Raw genomic sequence first — 16,829 nt, forward strand, 5'->3', positions numbered from 1 at the left:
ATCATAATAATCTGGCCACTCAGTTTATATTATTTCATTTCTTCTACTTACTCTGGGCTTTTCTTGTTGCTCTCTTTCTAGTTCTTTAGGATGTAGGGTTAGTTTATTGCTGATTTTTCTTGTTTTTTGAGGTAGGCCTATTGTGCTATGAACTACCCTCTCAGCACTGCTTTTGCTGTGTCCCAGAGATTTTGGGTTGTTGTGTGTTCATTTTCATGAAGTTTCTGATTTCTTTCTTAATCTCATTGGTAACCCATTCACTCTTTAATAACATGCTATTTAGCTGCCATGTGTATGAATGTTTTGGGGTGTTTTTACTGTAATTGATTTCTAATTTCATTCCACTGTGACCTGAGAAGATGCTTGATATGATTTCAATTTTCCTGAACTTGTCGAGACTTGTTTTGTGTCTTAATGTGTGGTCTACCTTTGTGAATGACCCAAGTGCACTTGAGAGAAATGTATATTTTGCAGCTTTGGGGTGAAATGTTCTATAAATGTCAATTAAATCCATCTAATCCAGTGTGTCCTCTAGAGTCACTGTTTCCTTATTTTTTTTTGTCTGGAATATCTATCCGCTGAAGTCAGCGGGGTGTTCAAATCCCCTACAATGACTGTATTGTTGTCAATCTCTTCCTTAAAGTCCTCTAGAAGTTTTTTTTATATATTTAGGTGCTCCTATAATGGGTGAATATATGTTTACCAGGGTTATATTCCCTTGTTGGATCGATCCCTTTAGTATTATGTAGTGACCTTTGCTGTTTCTTGTCATGGCCATCCTTTTGAAGTCTATTTTGTCAGATACTAGTATGAGTATTGATACCCCAGCTTTTTTTGTGTGTTTCCATTTGCATGGAAATCCCCGCCCCCCCCCCCCCCCCCCCCCCCCGTCCATCCTTTTACTCTCATCTTGCATGAGTCTTTTGTCCTGAGGTGGGTCTCTTGTAGACAGCACATAGTTAGGTCATGTTTTTTTTGTTTTATCCATTCAGCTATCCTATGTCTTTTGTATTTACATTTTAGGTTATTATTGATAGGTACTTATTTATTGCCATTTTAATTCTGTATGTCTATGTTTCTCTATTTCTTCTTCTTGTTATAGCAGTCCTTTCAGTATTTTTTTGCAGTGCTGGTTTGGTGGTGATACACTCCTTTATCCTTTTTTTTTTTGTGTGTCTGGGAATCTCTTTATTTCACTATATATTTTTGAATGACAGTCTTTCTAGATACAGTAATCTTGGTTTCAGATCCTTGTTTTCCATTACCTTGAGTACTTCATGCCAGTCCCTTCTGGCCTGTAGAGTTTCTGATGAGAAATCAGCTGACAGCCTTATGGGAGCTCCTTTGTAGGTAACAAATTTGCTTTTCCCTTGCTTCCTTTAAGAGTCTCTCCTTTGTCTTAATTTTTCTGGCATTTTAATTATGATGTGTCTGGTTGTGGGCCTGTTTAGGTTCTTCTTATTTGGGACTCTCTGTGCCTCCTGAACTTGTGTGATTTTTTTCCCTTCATCAGGTTAGGGAAGTTTTCTACCATTACTTTTTCAAACACATTCTTTATCCCTTGCTCACTTTCTTCCCCTTCTGGCACACATATTATGCGAATATTGTTACGTTTAATGTTGTCACACAGCTCCCTTAAGCTGTCCTCCTGTTCTTTAATTGTTTTTTTCTTTTTGGTTCTCTGATTGAGTGAATTTTTCTACCCCATCTTCTAACTCACCGATCTGATCCTAAGCTTCCCCTAATCTGCTTTGTATTCCTTCCAATGTGTTCTTTATTAGTGTTATTCATTCTTTATTTCCAACTGTTCTCTTCTCATAGTTGCTATATCTTTACTCATGCTGTTGAGCATCTTTACCATCATCATTCTGAACTCTGTATCAGATAAATTTCATTTCTCCATTTCATTTATCTCTTCTTCTGGAGAATTTTCTTTGTCTTTCATTTGGGTATTTTTTGTCTCCTCATTTTGGCTGCCTATTTGAGTTTGTGACTACGTATTATGTAGTTCTACCGCGCCTCCCAATCTCTAGTGAAGGACAGTGTCCAACGCTGTTTCTGACAAATTCGATCAGCAAAAACACAAAGCCTCCAGAGACCAGCCTCTGCCTGCAGACTGACTGGATTCAGTCTTGAGTAGCCCTCAGGCAATTGTCCACAAGTGTGGTGAAAGGTTTTCCAATAAGGTGGGGTAATTGCTCCGCCTGGAGGCTAATTGTTATTCTGTTTCTTAATGGGCCTCAGAAACTCCAGTGGTCGGCAAACTCATTAGTCAACAGAGCCAAATATCAACAGTACAATGATTGAAATTTCTTGTGAGAGCCAAATTTTTTAAACTTAAACTTCTTCTAAAGCCACTTCTTCAAAATAGACTCGTCCAGGCCGTGGTATTTTGTAGAAGAGCCACACTCAAGGGGCCAAAGAGCTGCATGTGGCTCGCGAGCCGCAGTTTGCCAACCACGGATCTAGACCATGGGGCAAGGTGTTTCCCAAGAGGGTGGGTCAACTATCTGCCCTTCCAGGTGAAAACTGCCTGGAAAACAAAGGTCTTCCTGAGAAAGATGACCTCTGTGGTGTGAGGGAATGATTCAGCACAGGAAACCGGGTTGTCTGCCTTCTGACCTCTAACCCCAGAGCCCCCAACCCTGGCTTCTGCTCACTCAGCTCCAGTCCACTCTGCCCTCCCTCTGCCAGAGCCCAAGGTGAGTGGCTGCACATGCAATTTTGTGCAGTGGCCCTTTAAGAGGGTGCCTGCATTTCCAGCTGTCTCCCCCTAGCAGACAGCAACACTGCTGCTTTTCACAGCCAGATGTTAAGTGGGCACCTTTCTCAGTTCTGGTGCTCTCTGCTGGGGGCCCAGCTTGGGGATTAGACCCCAGAGTTCTCAGTGGCAACCCCCCACAGCTGAGATATCTCTCCAGGACTTCAGCTGTCTGTGGCCTGCCCTTTCATACTTCCACCGTTCCTACCAGTCTCTATTCAATGCTCCTTTACATCCATGATTCCTCAGGGTAAAATTCTAGATGTTGAGCCCCTAATGGCCAATGGTCCACACATGTTTAAAATATTTAATTTAAAATGCCCTGGCCCATGGCCACCCTCAGTGTGCCTGCCAGATGCTGTGAGCTGGAAAGCGTGCCTTCCTGCAGGCTTCAAGCCACAGCCTTGGGCTCACAGCATGCCTGACCCTCCTCACCAGGAAAAATGACAGGTTATGGTTAGGATTCCAGAAAAGGCATCTCACACACCACTTACAACAAGGGCACCATGCCCTTCGCCCATCGTCCTTTCCTACAACAGCCCCCCGTCTCCATCCCTGCCGTCCAACTCCAGAGGCACCAGTCACCTCTAAGTAGGGTCTGACCGTGTTGGTTACCATTCAAACACTTGGACAGGAAGGCTGACTGGAGAAGCTGGGCTCCGATCCATGGTCCTAGGGGTTGGGGAGAGGGTCTGACTCTGGAGGGGCACACAGGAATGTGGAGATTTTCCGTATCTTGATTTGGTGGTGGTTACGTGACTAGGTGTCAAAACTCACAGAACAGGACACTTAAAAGGGTGAATTGTGCTGTATACAAATTATACCTCAGTAAATCTGACTTAAAAACAAACAATCCCGCAAAAAGGAAGTCTACGTGGTATGATGTGGCGTCCTAGGACTGGTCACCAGCCCACCTGCTGTCCTCGTCTCGAGCTCACTCCACGTCCACGTTAAGCATTAACTCAACACCCTCTATACTCACAAGTCCAACCACAGCCTGTGTGAGTGCCACGCTCCAGCCAGGGCCAGCACCAACAGGCCTTCTCCAGATAGAACCTGTGTTCAGACTGAGGCCCACATCCTCCTCTACTTCTTTGATCTGCCTTCTCCCCTTTGGGAGACCTGCCTGGACCACCAGGAACTAGGTATTTTCCCTCCTGCCTCCACCTCAAAGGCTCTCAACTCTTGTCAAAGCTGCTTGTCAAAACCACTGATGCAAAACCACTGATGCACCAGGAGGTGCATCAGTAACGGGGCGCATGTGGGGAGAAACTGGGGTTTTGTTTTGCTTTTTTTAAAGGACCTCAGGCTCAAAAATGAGAGAGGGAAGTGTGATCACAGAGCCTATAGACATTAAAAGGATAATAAAGAAATATTTTGAACAACTTCATGCCAACAAGTTTGATAACTTAGATGAAATGGACAGATTCCTTGAAGCACACACATCATGAGGACTGACTCAAGAAACAGTACATCTTAGCAGCCCTACGCCAAGAAAAGGAATTCATAAGTGAAAGCCTCCCCATAGAAGACCCTCCCCGGCTTCCCTCGTGAATTCTAGCAAACATTTAAGGAAGGAGCAATACAGACCTACACAAACTCTTTTTTAAAAAATATAAATGGAGAGGGAACACGGAGGCCAACATTACCCTGATTCCAAAAGCAGGAAGAAATGTCACAAGAAAAGAATTCAAGCCTGGCCAGGTGCTCAGTTGGTTAGAGCTTCGTACCGACACACCAAGGTTGTGGGTTCAGTGGCCAGTCAGGGCACACACAAGAATCAGCCAATGAATGCATGAATAAGTGGACCAACAAATCGATGCGTGTGTCTCTGTCTCACTGTCACTCTCTCTCTCCTAAGGGTGGTTGTGCCAGGAACGCAAGGTTGTTTAACATTCAAATTTCAATCAATATTTATGAAAAACCGTATGAACATCTCAATAGTTAAAGAAAAAGCATATGACAATATTCAATATCCATTAATAAAAACTTTGAGCAAACCAGAAAACTTCCTCAACCCCATCAAAGGCATCTGTATAAAACATTCACCTAACATCATATTTAATGAAAACACATTAGGTTTTTTCTTCCTAAGGCCGGAAACAGGTAAGAATGTCGACTTCTACCATTCTGTTAAACAGTGTATGGAAAATCCTGGACAATGAGATAAAAGAAGAAAAAGAAATAAAAAGCATTGGAATTGGAAAGAAATTAGTAAAATAGTCCCTATTCATAATTGTCTCACACAAATAAATGAATATAGAAAGGTCACATAAGCAAACAATATTTAAAAATAAATTATATTTCTATACAGTAGCAATATAACTTGTAAAATAAACATACATTATATCCATTTATAATAACATTCCAAACATAAAATACGTATGAATAAATGTGATAAGATGGTGTGCGACCTGTACGCTGCCCACTGCACACCACCAGGAGGAGTGCGGGGAGAACGCAGGCGGGAGACAGCCCACGCTCACTGCTGAGACTCATGTTGTTGGAAGTCAGTGTTCTCCACACTGAGCTAAGGAATTAGTGCCGGGCCAGTCAAAACCCAGCGGGCTTTTCTGTAGAAGCTGACCAGCTGATTTTAAATTTATATGGAAAGGCAAAGGACCTAGAACAGACAGAATAACTGAAAACAAGGCAGAGCTGCAAGGCTCACACGTACTGACTCCAAGTTATGATAAAGCAACCGTCCTGAAGAAGCATGGTGTGGCGCTGACGGGGAATAAGCCACGTGGACCAGAATCGAGTCCCGGAACAAAGCCACACAGACACACTCACTTACTTTCCAAACATGCCAAGAGGGGTCCATGGGGAAAGGACAGTTTCCTTCATAAACAGTGCTGGGACCGCGGATAACCGTATGCAAAACACGAACCTTAATCCTTAGCTCTGTGCAGGTAAACACGGACTCAAAATGGATAGTAGATCTAAATATAAAAGCAAACATTTTCAGGAGGAAACATACGAAACAATCTTTATGACTATGGGTTAGGCCAGGATTTCTTAAACAGGGCACAAAAAGCACAATCTACTGAAAACAGTTGATAAAACTGGATTCAGTCAGAATTAATTTGTATGTCCTTAAAAGATAGCATTAATAAAATAAAAAGGCATGCCAGAGACTCAGAGAAAATATCTGCCATAAAAATATCTGGCAAAAGACTTGAATTCAGAATATGTGAACAACACTTACTACTCAAATATAAGAAGACAGCCCAATTTAAAGACAGTGGAAGATTTGATCAGATACTTAAAAGAATATATACAAATAGCTAATAAACACAGGAAAAGATTCTCAACTAGACCTCAATGATACAGCACGAAAACATATCTACTAGAACAGCTAAAATTAAAGACTGACGACAGCAAGTGTTGGCAAGGAGGTGAACAACTGCACGACACATGAGCAGTGAGGGGGAAAATAATACGTTCGCAGTTTCTTATCATTAAATACGCAGCGCCCGCACAACCCGCTTCTTGGGAGGTGCTGGCGAGAAAAGAAAACGCATGTCCACGCTAAGCTTTGCACACAAGTGCACAAATCATTTTTATTGTGATGAGAAGCACGTAAGGTTTATCATCTCAACCATTTAAAAGTGTTCAATCAGTGACACTGAGTACATTCACAATGTTACGCAACCACCACCACTGTCTATTTCTAGAACATTTTCATCATCTCGAAAGGAAACCCTGTGCCTATTAAGCAGCCTCCTAATTTTCCCTCCTTCTAACCCTGGCAGCCCGCTTTCGGTCTCTATGAATTTGCCTATTCTGGACATTTCATACAAATTAAACCGTAACTATGTGTTCTTGTATGTGTTTTCGCCTGGCACGTTTTCAGGGGCCATCGGCTGTAGCATGTGCCAGTGCCCCATGCCTGTACGGCCAAGTGGTGTTCCACTGTCTGACGGCCCACATTTGGGTATCCAGTCGTCCAGTGATGGACCTGAGGGCAGTTGTTCATGTCCTTGCCAGCTTCTGGCTGTTGTTAATAGTGCTGCTATGACTGGTTGTGCGAAGTGTTTATCTGAACATCTGTTTTCAGTTCTTTTGCATAGATGCCCATGAGTGGGATTGCTGGGGCACATGGGGGCACATGCTGAACTTCTGGAGGAATCTCTCAACTGTTTTCCAAAGTTGCTGTACCATTTTATGTTCGCACCAGCATTGCAGGAGGGTGCCAACTTCTCCATGTGCTCACCAATACTTATTTCCTTTTTTTTTAAATAAAAGTCATTCTGGGAAGTGGGAAGTGGTCTCTCGCTGTGGTTGTGAGTTACATGTCCCTAGTGACCAATGATGTTAAGCATCCTTTCCTGTGCTTACTCATTTAACTGGCTCTTTGTCCTGTGTTGGCTTGTAGCTCACAGCACTTACATTCACAACAACACTGAACAGGAAGCAATCCAAACATCCACCAACAGGTGAGTGAATCAAAAAGCCATTGCACACCCAGAAACAGTACAGGAGTCAGCAAGAAAAAGACACGGTAGCCCTGGCCAGTTTGGCTCAGTGGCTAGAGCGTTGGCCTGTGGTTCAATTCTGATCAAGGGCACATGCCCGGGTTGTGGGCTCAATCCACTGTAGGGAATGTGCAGGAGGCAGCCAATCCATGATTCTCTCTCATCATTGATGTTCCTCTCTCTCTCCCTCTCCCTTCCTCTCTGAAATCAATAAAAATAAAAAAATAAAAAGAAATACAGTTTATCAACAAGGTATACTCAGCAACAGGTAAGAGTGTCAGGAACATCGTGCGAGTGAAAGAAGCTGGACACAGGAAACTTGAAGAAACAAATCTCACCTACAATAATCTCATCTCAGCAGATCAATGACTGCCTGGGGAGGTGAGTGCACAGAGGGAAGAGGGAATTCTGGGAGGGCTCACAGGACAGACAATTCCTGTCTCCAAGGCTCAGCTCAGGTGCAACAGGACTGCAACGGCCAGGCCGATAAATGAATGGGTGAGCGGGCGTGGCGCAGCTGACCTGCAGCCGAGTTTATCAACCCGCCTCTCTCAGGATTACGGTGGCAGGTGCACAGCTGTATGCGTTCGTCAAAACTCACTGAACAGTATACGTAAAACAAGTACCTTTATTGTATGCAAATTATACCTCAATAAAAGTGGTTGATGAAACACTGCTTCTACAGACCAGCCTCACAGTCTAATGGGAACCCAGAGTGAGGCCCACGCCCTGCCTCGCCCTTCCTGTCCGCCCCAGAGATGCCCCCAAAGGGTGGCGTGCTTAGCCCCAGGTTCTTACCCCGCTGGGGCACTTGAATCCCCGGTGGGCTGGGAGCTCTGGGTTCGGATTCGGGCCAGGGCGCTGGGGTGGAGCTGGGAACCCTCTCCTCCTGCGGTTCTGAGGCCTCGGGGCCGCCGCAGGGACCACGCCCCGAAGTGCTCTCTCCCCTCGCGTTCAGTGGGTGTGGAATGAAGTTGGAGTTGTAGATAAAGCCCGGCCCTTGCTAGGGGCTGCAGCCTCAGGCAGGAGATGAGGGGCTAATGCAGAAGGGGACGTTCACAGCCCCACTGGCAATAGGACAAGCACAGGCCAAGGCCTCACTTCAGCCGCTTCCCACCCCTCCCCCAGCGGGCCTGCCCCCCTCTCCGCCCCACACGGCTGTGCTCTCCTTAGGGAGGGCATCCTCCCCTGCCCAGGGGCCTGGCACACTGGGTCCTCAGGACTCCTGAGCCCACCCCCCTGAGCGCCAACCGTGCTCAGGGCTCCACCGCCTTCCTGAGCTCCCATAACCATTCGCAGCCACCCTGGCCCGCCCCTGCCTCCAGACCCCAGGGCCGAGCAGAAACACCCTGACGCTACAGGCCAATTAGCTTGTGGGGGACAGCAGGCCTGACCCAGAAACCCCTCCCATCTGCCTATTCATCTCCTAGGTGGGAGGACCCTGGCCGGGGCCCTCCTCCCACCGCCTCTTCCCTTTGCCCATCAGGTCGTCCCCTTCTCATAAAGTCTTGGTCCGGCCCACCCCCTCCCCCCAGACCTCTCCACAGGTCCCCAGTGACTCCAAGCACAGGTCCACCAATTCTCAGTCCTCGCCTCACTGGGCCCCTGGCCTGGCAGTCCTTCCTCCCCAAGCACCTTCCGCGGTGCTCGGCCCTCACACACATGCCGTGGCTTTCTCCTGCTCCCTGGCCATGCCTTCCTGGTCCATCAGCGTGGGACCCCTCTTTTCCTCCTCGACTCACCCACCTCCCTGGCGTCTGACGCACAGCTTTAAAAACATCCCCTCCTTACGGCTTCACCCGGCCCGGGCCGCTTTCCCAACTCCTTTCAGTTGTGGGGCGAGCCCCACACTGCCTCCTCCTGGTCGGCGACGGAGCTTACCAGGCGCTGTCTGGAGAGCTGGCCATCCTCTGGAATTCTCTATGTCTCAGGGGATGTCTGAGCCAGGAATCTCAGGGTCACCTGCTCCTCTCCTGCTCCAGCCACCCAAGCGGCTCCGTTTCCATGTCACACCAGCATCTGGCCAGCCCCTCCCGGCGGCCCTGCCCACGTGTGCTCCCCGGACGCCTGCCCCTCGCTCCCCGTCACTCTGCCCCTCTGCTACACCACCCGCTCAGGGAGGCCCACGCCACCTGATTTCCAATCCCAAACACCCCCAACTCTTGGCTCCTTGAGGGTCTGGACCCCACACTTTCTCTCTCCAGACACTAAGACTTCATAGTGACGTGATCTAATACATTTCTCTCTGTAGTCGTCCGTCTCTTCAACTTGTCCGTCTCCTCAACCTGACCGTGGGCTCCCACAGGGCAGCCCTTCTGTCTCCTGGTTTCTCGCTGTGATTGGTGCTCAGTAAACATTAACGGGGAGCAGGGAGGCCCACGAAGGGCACAAATCTACATCACCTACCCGGTCAGAGACCTGCCAAGTTCCCTGACTGCCTGCTGGCTCTGTTCCACCCGACCCCAAAGCCCTTCAAAGAGCTGGGAGGCAGGGCCCGAGCCAGAGGAGAAGGGGGACGGGGTGTGCGCCCGCACATTCTCCAGCAGGCGGCTCAAGGCCACGGACACCACCCCAGGCTCAGGGTCTAGCCCAGCTGTGCCCTCCCCAGGCCACGGAAAACAGTGGTCAACAACATGAAAACTCCCAAAGGGAGGAGAGAACGGAGGCGGCTGCAGCCCTGACTCTGGGCGGCCCGGAGGGTCCTGACAAAAATCCAAAGGCACGTCCAGCCCACCCCGCGGCCGGATCAAAGCGCACTGTATTCTGATGGGAAAGCAACACACACTCCTTGCAGCAGGATAGGAAAACAGAAAAGCAAACACTAGAATTCCAGGCAACTTCTACTTTGCAGACTTACCATTTTCATGCTTTTCCTGTCCGTGTAGATTAAGGTTCAGTAACCCCCCTCTACTCCAGGAAAGAAGGGAGCAGGCTCCCCAGGCCGTGGAAGCGCGCGAGGCTCCGGCCCACCGTGGCTTTCGCTTCTGCCAGGGAAAGGGCTTCTCCCCTAGAACTAGGACTGCGGGGTCTGAGCGGAGGCCCCCCACCCACGGCCAGGGGCCCGGGCCCGGGCAGCACAGACGGCCCTGCTCCCCTGCCACTGCTGGGTGACACGCTGCTGTTGGACTTTCAGTGCCTGGGTCTGGGCTGCCTTCGCCCAGAGCAGGGATCTACGGAAGCCCGTGTTTTCGGGGCTCACAGAGTACCACTCGCAGGGTTGGTGACTCCTGCTTCACTGAGTGCTCCTGTACACATCGCCTCTTACTGAGGTGTGCAGGAGGAGGAATTCCTGCAAGTCCAGTGCCATTAAAACAGTTTAAATTCAGCTACAGAAATTTAGAATTTTAAAATAGGATATTATGTTACCCTTCTTAAAATTTAATTTTAAAATTACAAAAATAATTCCATTTATAAGAAACAAAACAAAGAGAAGTGTATATAAGGGAAAAGGTATAGGTTTCTCCCCTTTTCCCCCTCCACTCCCTGCCCCTCCCCCAACACACATGCACACACCCCCACACCCGTCCCTCCCACCCGTTTCTAACACCTTTGCTCCGAGCTGTGTCCCTAGAGGCTGGAGCAGTGCCCGCCCCACGCGCCTGCAGCCGGCACTCCATAATGATCTACTCCATTAAGTGTGTCACCTTCCAGACCAGCTCTGTGCGAAGACCGCCACACACGGACACAGGGTCACTTCGTGCCTGTGACACTAAGGAGGGGCGTTTGCACGTCTTTTAGAGTAAACCTCTGAACGCTTCCATGGAGTGAAGGGCCCGATGGCATGTTTCTGGGGGGGGAATGGGGTACTTAGGTTGTTATTAACGTTTTATTATGGAGAATTTTAGAAATACACAGAAGTGGACAGAACAGCATAACCAATCCTCAGGCACCCTCACCCAGACCCAACAGCCGTCCATACGTGGATGGATCCCAAACAAAATATCATTTCCTCTGCAAATACTCCAGTACCTACAGCTAAAAGGTAAAGATCTTTTTAACATAACCACAGTGCTGTTATTCAGGAATATAAGTACCCTTTAAAATCATTTGCCCGACAGATGTCCAACTGTCTCTTAACTACCGTAATTTTGGAAAGGAGTGATTCTTGGGTCAATCGCTGGTCCAACCGCATTTCAGTCAAAGCTGCGGTCCTGGCGTGCTGCTAGGAAGTGATCCGGGAGAGGGGTCAGCCTCTGCTTTCACGGACAGCTTCTGAGATTTTAATCCCAATAACGGAGCCCGTCCCACCAGAGGGAGACTCACACAGGCGTGAGGGCGGGGCCTGGCACCTGGCTGCTGGAGGAGCCGGGCAGCAGCGGGAAGCCGCCGGGCAGCAGCGGGAAGCCGGCCCAGGCCTGCATGGGGAGGGCCAGGCAAGCTGGAAAGTGACCACTCCGAGGAGCGGGGTCAGCTGGTGTGCTAGTCCCAAGGAGGCCTTGACTGGCGTGCGGAAGTCCCGCCCGGCTCTGGGCGAGGCCCACGGCAGGCAGGCTGGAAATGGCTCTGAGTCGTGCCATCCTAAGTGCAGGGCAACAGCCCAACCTGCCTGCTCTCGCCCCGGACTCGCCTCGAGAAGCCAGAACGAGACAGGGAGAGAGGACCTTCCACCACGCCTCTGTCGCCTCTGGGCCACTTCCCTTCTTCCCTTCTATCCTCCCTTCTGGGATGGTGAAAGGTCAAGGGAGAAACAGCTGTCCCCAGCGGAGAATTTCAAGGACCAAAGCTTTCTCTCAGGGACAACCCTCGACAGTCACCGATGATGAATTCACTTGTACATTTTTACACAGCCAGCCACCACCCTGCTCGCCTGGGCAGGGAACAGCCACCATGTTGCTCCAAAAACACCTGGGGGTAGAGCATGGGGCCACTGCCTGCCACCTCCCCTTCCTAGGAATTCCCTTAACCAAGCAAATTCTTAGCGTGAAGGGGAAAGTCGTTGTGAATGATGACAACAGGAAGCTAACTCACTTGTACAGCTTCAGGGCCGAGTCCAGGGACACGGGGACACCCCAGACATAGGTCCCATGAGCTCTGGCCCCAGGTTCACGACACAAGACATCAAGGCTCGGGGCAGGAGGCACCTCTGCAGCCCTCTCCAACCATGCTCCCAGTCCCGCCCACCTCTCCCCTGTCACCGAAATGGGACTCAGAGGGAGGGGCGGGGCCTGGGCCTGTCCCTGGGTGCAGGGGGGTGGACTCCCTCCAGAAGCAGAGACAGCCATTGATCTCCGCGATGCATTATTGATTGTGCTGTGTGCTGGCCCCGGCGCGTCCTCCCCTCGGAGCCGCCATCGTGTGCACTCCCAGCACTGGCCTGGCTCCCTGCCTGGTGTGGAGACGGCACCTGGACAAAACTGGCCTCGGACTGCCCGCACGGTGGGGTTGCTCTCTTCCCCCAGGCACATTGTGTGGCTGGCCTGCACCCACACCTTAGCCCAGGGCTCCGGGCCAGGCCACCAGAGCCCCGACCCCAGAGGAGAGGTCTCCGCAAGGTTCCATCTTCCAACAGACCGGCGTGCTGGCCAGGAGGCTGGGCAGGGGCACTCAGGGCACCATTTCAGGGGGCACAGGACGGCGGCAAAGCCCACTACAGGGTCAGTCTCCTCCCACAACAGCTCCAGGTGCTGCCACACCCTGCGAGGGAGGGACCCCGAGGGGAGGGGCCCAGCTGAGCAGCCTCAGTTCGGCCATTAGCTTTTATTTCTTGATTTGATTCCCCTGCTGGGTGTGCTACAGACACATCAGCCTAGGGACGTGGCCCCCGGGGGGCAGTTCTTGCCCCCAGAAATGCCCCGTGTGTCCCTCACTCCTGCCTTTCCTGCTGGCAGCACATGGAGCCGGGTCCTCGGAGCAGGCCGCTTCCTCCTGCTTCAGTCTGGCAGACCGTGCGCACAGACACCAACAGTTCAAGTGACAATTGGGGCATTATCTCTTCCCGAATGCTGGCCCTGCCACTGCCTGGGTCGGCCTATTTCTGGGACACAGTGATCATTCCCCATAACGGCCCAGCCAGCAGCAGGCCGGCCCCAGGCCTGGGGCAGACAGGAGGTGACGCCCGCATGTCACTTCGCCCCCTGGGAATTTCCACTCAGTGGCACCTAGTGGGTTTGAGCAGACTCAGAGCAGGGGAGGCTGCTGGGCCCCAAGTGCGGTCTGGCCGCAGGTCCCGTGGGGCCGCAGGGCCTGGGAGGTGCTCGGTGCAAAGGGAGGGTTACCCACCGGCCAGAGCCCCTCCGTGTGGCTCGCTCCAAGCAGCAGGCCCGCCTGCAACCACAGGCCTCCTTTTCAGCGAGCCACCCACCGTGGCTCCCAGGCACCCACCGCAACACTACACCCAGCTAAGGCACAGGACCCCGGACCCACCTCCTCCCACGTCTGCACTGGCACCCCCCCGCCCCCCCCCCCCCGGACTCAGCCCTCGGCGCTCACACGGCGGTGGCAACAGGTGCAGCGCGCCAGGGCTGGGGATCCGCCGGGCTGTTCTGGAATCACTCACCCAAACCCCAACCAGGGCCCGGGGAGCCCGGCTGAAGCGTCCCCGCAGGCCGACCTGCCGCGTGGCCGAGCGCGGCCTCCGAGGCACAAACAGCCCGGCCCGGCCTCGCCCGGTGCCAGGAGCGCGCAGCCCCCAGCGCGTCCGCGCCCGGCCCCCGCCCGCCACCTGCGTCCCGGCAGGAGGGCCCGGGAGGGAGGGGTCTGGGGGCCGAGGGGCCCGCCGCCCGCGCACCTGCCGGGCCCCGCGCTCTGCCCGCCCCTTACCTGGCGCGGTGGGTCCCGGTGGGGCGGCGGCGCGGGCGCAGGAATGGCGGCGGCGGAGGAGGCGGCGGAGGAGGCGGGGCCGGCGCCCCGGCCGGTGTGCAGGGCGGCGGGGCTGTGCGGGAGCGCGGGCGGCGCGGGAGAGCGAGCCGGAGGGCGCGCAGGCTCCGCCCCTGCTCCCGCCTTCCAGCCCGCCTCCCCCCCCTCTTCCTCTACCCTCCTTCCTCCCCTCCCGCCTGGCTCACCCCTCCTCCTCTCACCCCCTTTCCCTCCCTGCACCTTCCTCCACTCCTCACCCCTCCTCCTCTCACCCCCTTTCCCTCCCTGCACCTTCCTCCACTCCTCACCCCTCCTCCTCTCACCCCCTTTCCCTCCCTGCACCTTCCTCCACTCCTCACCCCTCCTCCTCTCACCCCCTTTCCCTCCCTGCACCTTCCTCCACTCCTCACCCCTCCTCCTCTCACCCCCTTTCCCTCCCTGCACCTTCCTCCACTCCTCACCCCTCCTCCTCTCACCCCCCTTTCCCTCCCTGCACCTTCCTCCACTCCTCACCCCTCCTCCTCTCACCCCCTTTCCCTCCCTGCACCTTCCTCCACTCCTCACCCCTCCTCCTCTCACCCCCTTTCCCTCCCTGCACCTTCCTCCACTCCTCACCCCTCCTCCTCTCACCCCCTTTCCCTCCCTGCACCTTCCTCCACTCCTCACCCCTCCTCCTCTCACCCCCCTTTCTCTCCCTGCACCTTCCTCCACTCCTCACCCCTCCTCCTCTCACCCCCTTTCCCTCCCTGCACCTTCCTCCACTCCTCACCCCTCCTCCTCTCACCCCCTTTCCCTCCCTGCACCTTAACTCCCCCCCTCACCCCTCCTCCTCTCACCCCCTTTCCCTCCCTGCACCTTCCTCCACTCCTCACCCCTCCTCCTCTCACCCCCTTTCCCTCCCTGCACCTTAACTCCCCCCCTCACCCAGGCCTCTGCTGGGCCCAGCACTAATTCTGATGAAGTACCTACTTACCTCCCTACCCCTGCTGATGGACCAGCTTGCCCCTCTGGGAACCAATCTATACCCACCCTTTCCAGCCCCCCCAAATCCCCAAGGCTTGGACACCCCAGGCCTGGGAGGGCTGTGCTGGAACCTCCTGCACAGCATGAGCAAAGCACGTGGGCAGCCAGGACACTTGCGTTTGCTTCTAATCAGACCTGACGTTGGGTAAGAGCATTTCAAACCAGCGCCCCCCCCCCCCCCCGCCCCCCGCGCCCCAGCACTTTCTCAGGTGAGGACAGCAGGCCCTTCTCCCATCTAGGTTTCCCGAGCCCTCTGCACCCCTCTGTACCCCTCTGCCAGCTGTTTGCAAGTGCTCACCACCTTTTACACCTGATGGGAGGGTCCCCGGGCAGTCCTGGGGACACGTTTATAGGAACCCGTGGGTGTGAGGCCCTGCTGCGTGCTTCCACCCGAGGGAGACGTGACGGGCCTGGGCCGTGGCGGCCTGTGAGCAGGCCTCTGAGGGACACTGGCCCGAGAAAGGGGCACAGTGCCTGAGTCAGGGGTCAGGGGTCATGCTTATCAGGCCTGGCCACTTTCCTGAAGACCACTGGCTGCTGGGAGGCGAGCAAGCGTTTTCAAATGAAGTCGTTCCTACATGATCGGTGACGGCCCCAGAGCCCCGGTTCTCTTCAGGGGCCTTTGCCTGTCGGTGCTGGGCCACCACACCCTTCTCAGCCCCCAGAGCCAGGGCTTAGGGCCTTAGCACCAGGGAGCCGACAGGCCAGCAAAACCCCGATTGTTAAGCTAGAGCACATGGTGCAGACGGGTGGATGGAAACTCGCCCCTCCCTCTGTGGGTGGGGGTCCTGCCCTGGGATCTGACAGACTCCGTTTGCCTTGGCTCTGATGCTCCCAAGGTGAACCCGGGGACCCACCCACTGAGGATACTAGGCCTGGAGCCCAGCTTCCCCAGGTAAGGAGAGGGTGGTCGTCTCCAGGTCAGCCACCTACGGGAGAGGAATGGCCTGGGGGCCTGAGTCCAGGAAGTGGGGTGCTGTTTTCCCCAAGCTTCCTTCCAGCTAGAGGAGCCTATGGGTCGTGTCCCCATCCCATTTGGGTTAAACGTCATGGGAAGGAATTAGGGCAGAGCTGTGTTAAATGCATCCCATTCCCCAAAGAGGGACCCACCGTTACGATGGGTGAAGGCAGGATTGCAGGGGCGGGGCGGGCACTCTCCTGTGTTCTCCCTGGTGGCACCGTGTAGAACATGGTGCCCTTGCGTGGTGTGTAAGGACAGCCACCAGCAGGCCGCGGGAGTGTCAGTGACACGCGTGGTGCCTTCTCCTGGAAATGGCTGTGCGGAACCCAAGTATCTGCGCTCTGTCCTGGGAGGAGGGTCACCCTGAGTGAGGAAGGGCAGGGGAGGATGGATGGCTGGGAATTAGACGCGAGTTCCGCCCACCGGGAGCCCTTCTGGCAGGTCTGTCTGCCAGAGGATCTGCCGTCCTGAGAGAAGTGTGTCCTTCAGGGTCAGCGTCTAGACAGGTCTGGGGCTGCCACGGGGGGCGGGGGGGGGGGGGGGGAGGGGGGACCGCAGCAGGGGCTGGCGGCTGGGGCCTCTCCAGCTCGGAGACCAGGCCATGCTTTCTCAAAGCCCCGCCTGCCGCAGGCCCTGCTCTCCCCCACTCCCTCTGCAGAGCCGGGACCTGGCAGGAGGAGGCCTAGCTAGTTAGGGTACCAGGCCTGGAGCCAAGCTTCCGGCTGCAGGGCCTTCAGTCCCAACCCTCTGCTGGCCTGTGTCCTCGTGTCCTCGTTTGTGTAAGGGGACAGGAGAGAGTTCTGGGAGGCCC

The 16,829-nt window shown here is 53.5% G+C and overlaps 1 protein-coding gene across 6 annotated transcripts in view; it reads right to left on the minus strand.

Moving 5' to 3' along the window:
• Positions 1 to 14,167, minus strand: part of SEMA4D (semaphorin 4D) — a 99,477-nt gene extending 85,310 nt beyond the window's left edge. For 3 of the 6 annotated variants that reach the window (XM_079790719.1, XM_079790720.1, XM_079790718.1), the window contains exon 1: positions 13,999 to 14,167. The gene's annotated coding sequence lies outside the window, so the exon portion shown is untranslated. Of the gene's footprint in view, positions 1 to 13,735; positions 13,830 to 13,998 lie in introns of those variants that run through there. The other 3 variants (XM_079790717.1, XM_079790713.1, XM_079790715.1) reach the window with 3 other exon arrangements.
• Between the last annotated feature and the right edge of the window lie 2,662 nt (positions 14,168 to 16,829).

The sequence above is a fragment of the Cnephaeus nilssonii genome (genome assembly GCF_951640355.1).
Source record: "Cnephaeus nilssonii genome assembly, chromosome: 14".
NCBI lineage: Eukaryota > Metazoa > Chordata > Mammalia > Chiroptera > Vespertilionidae > Cnephaeus > Cnephaeus nilssonii.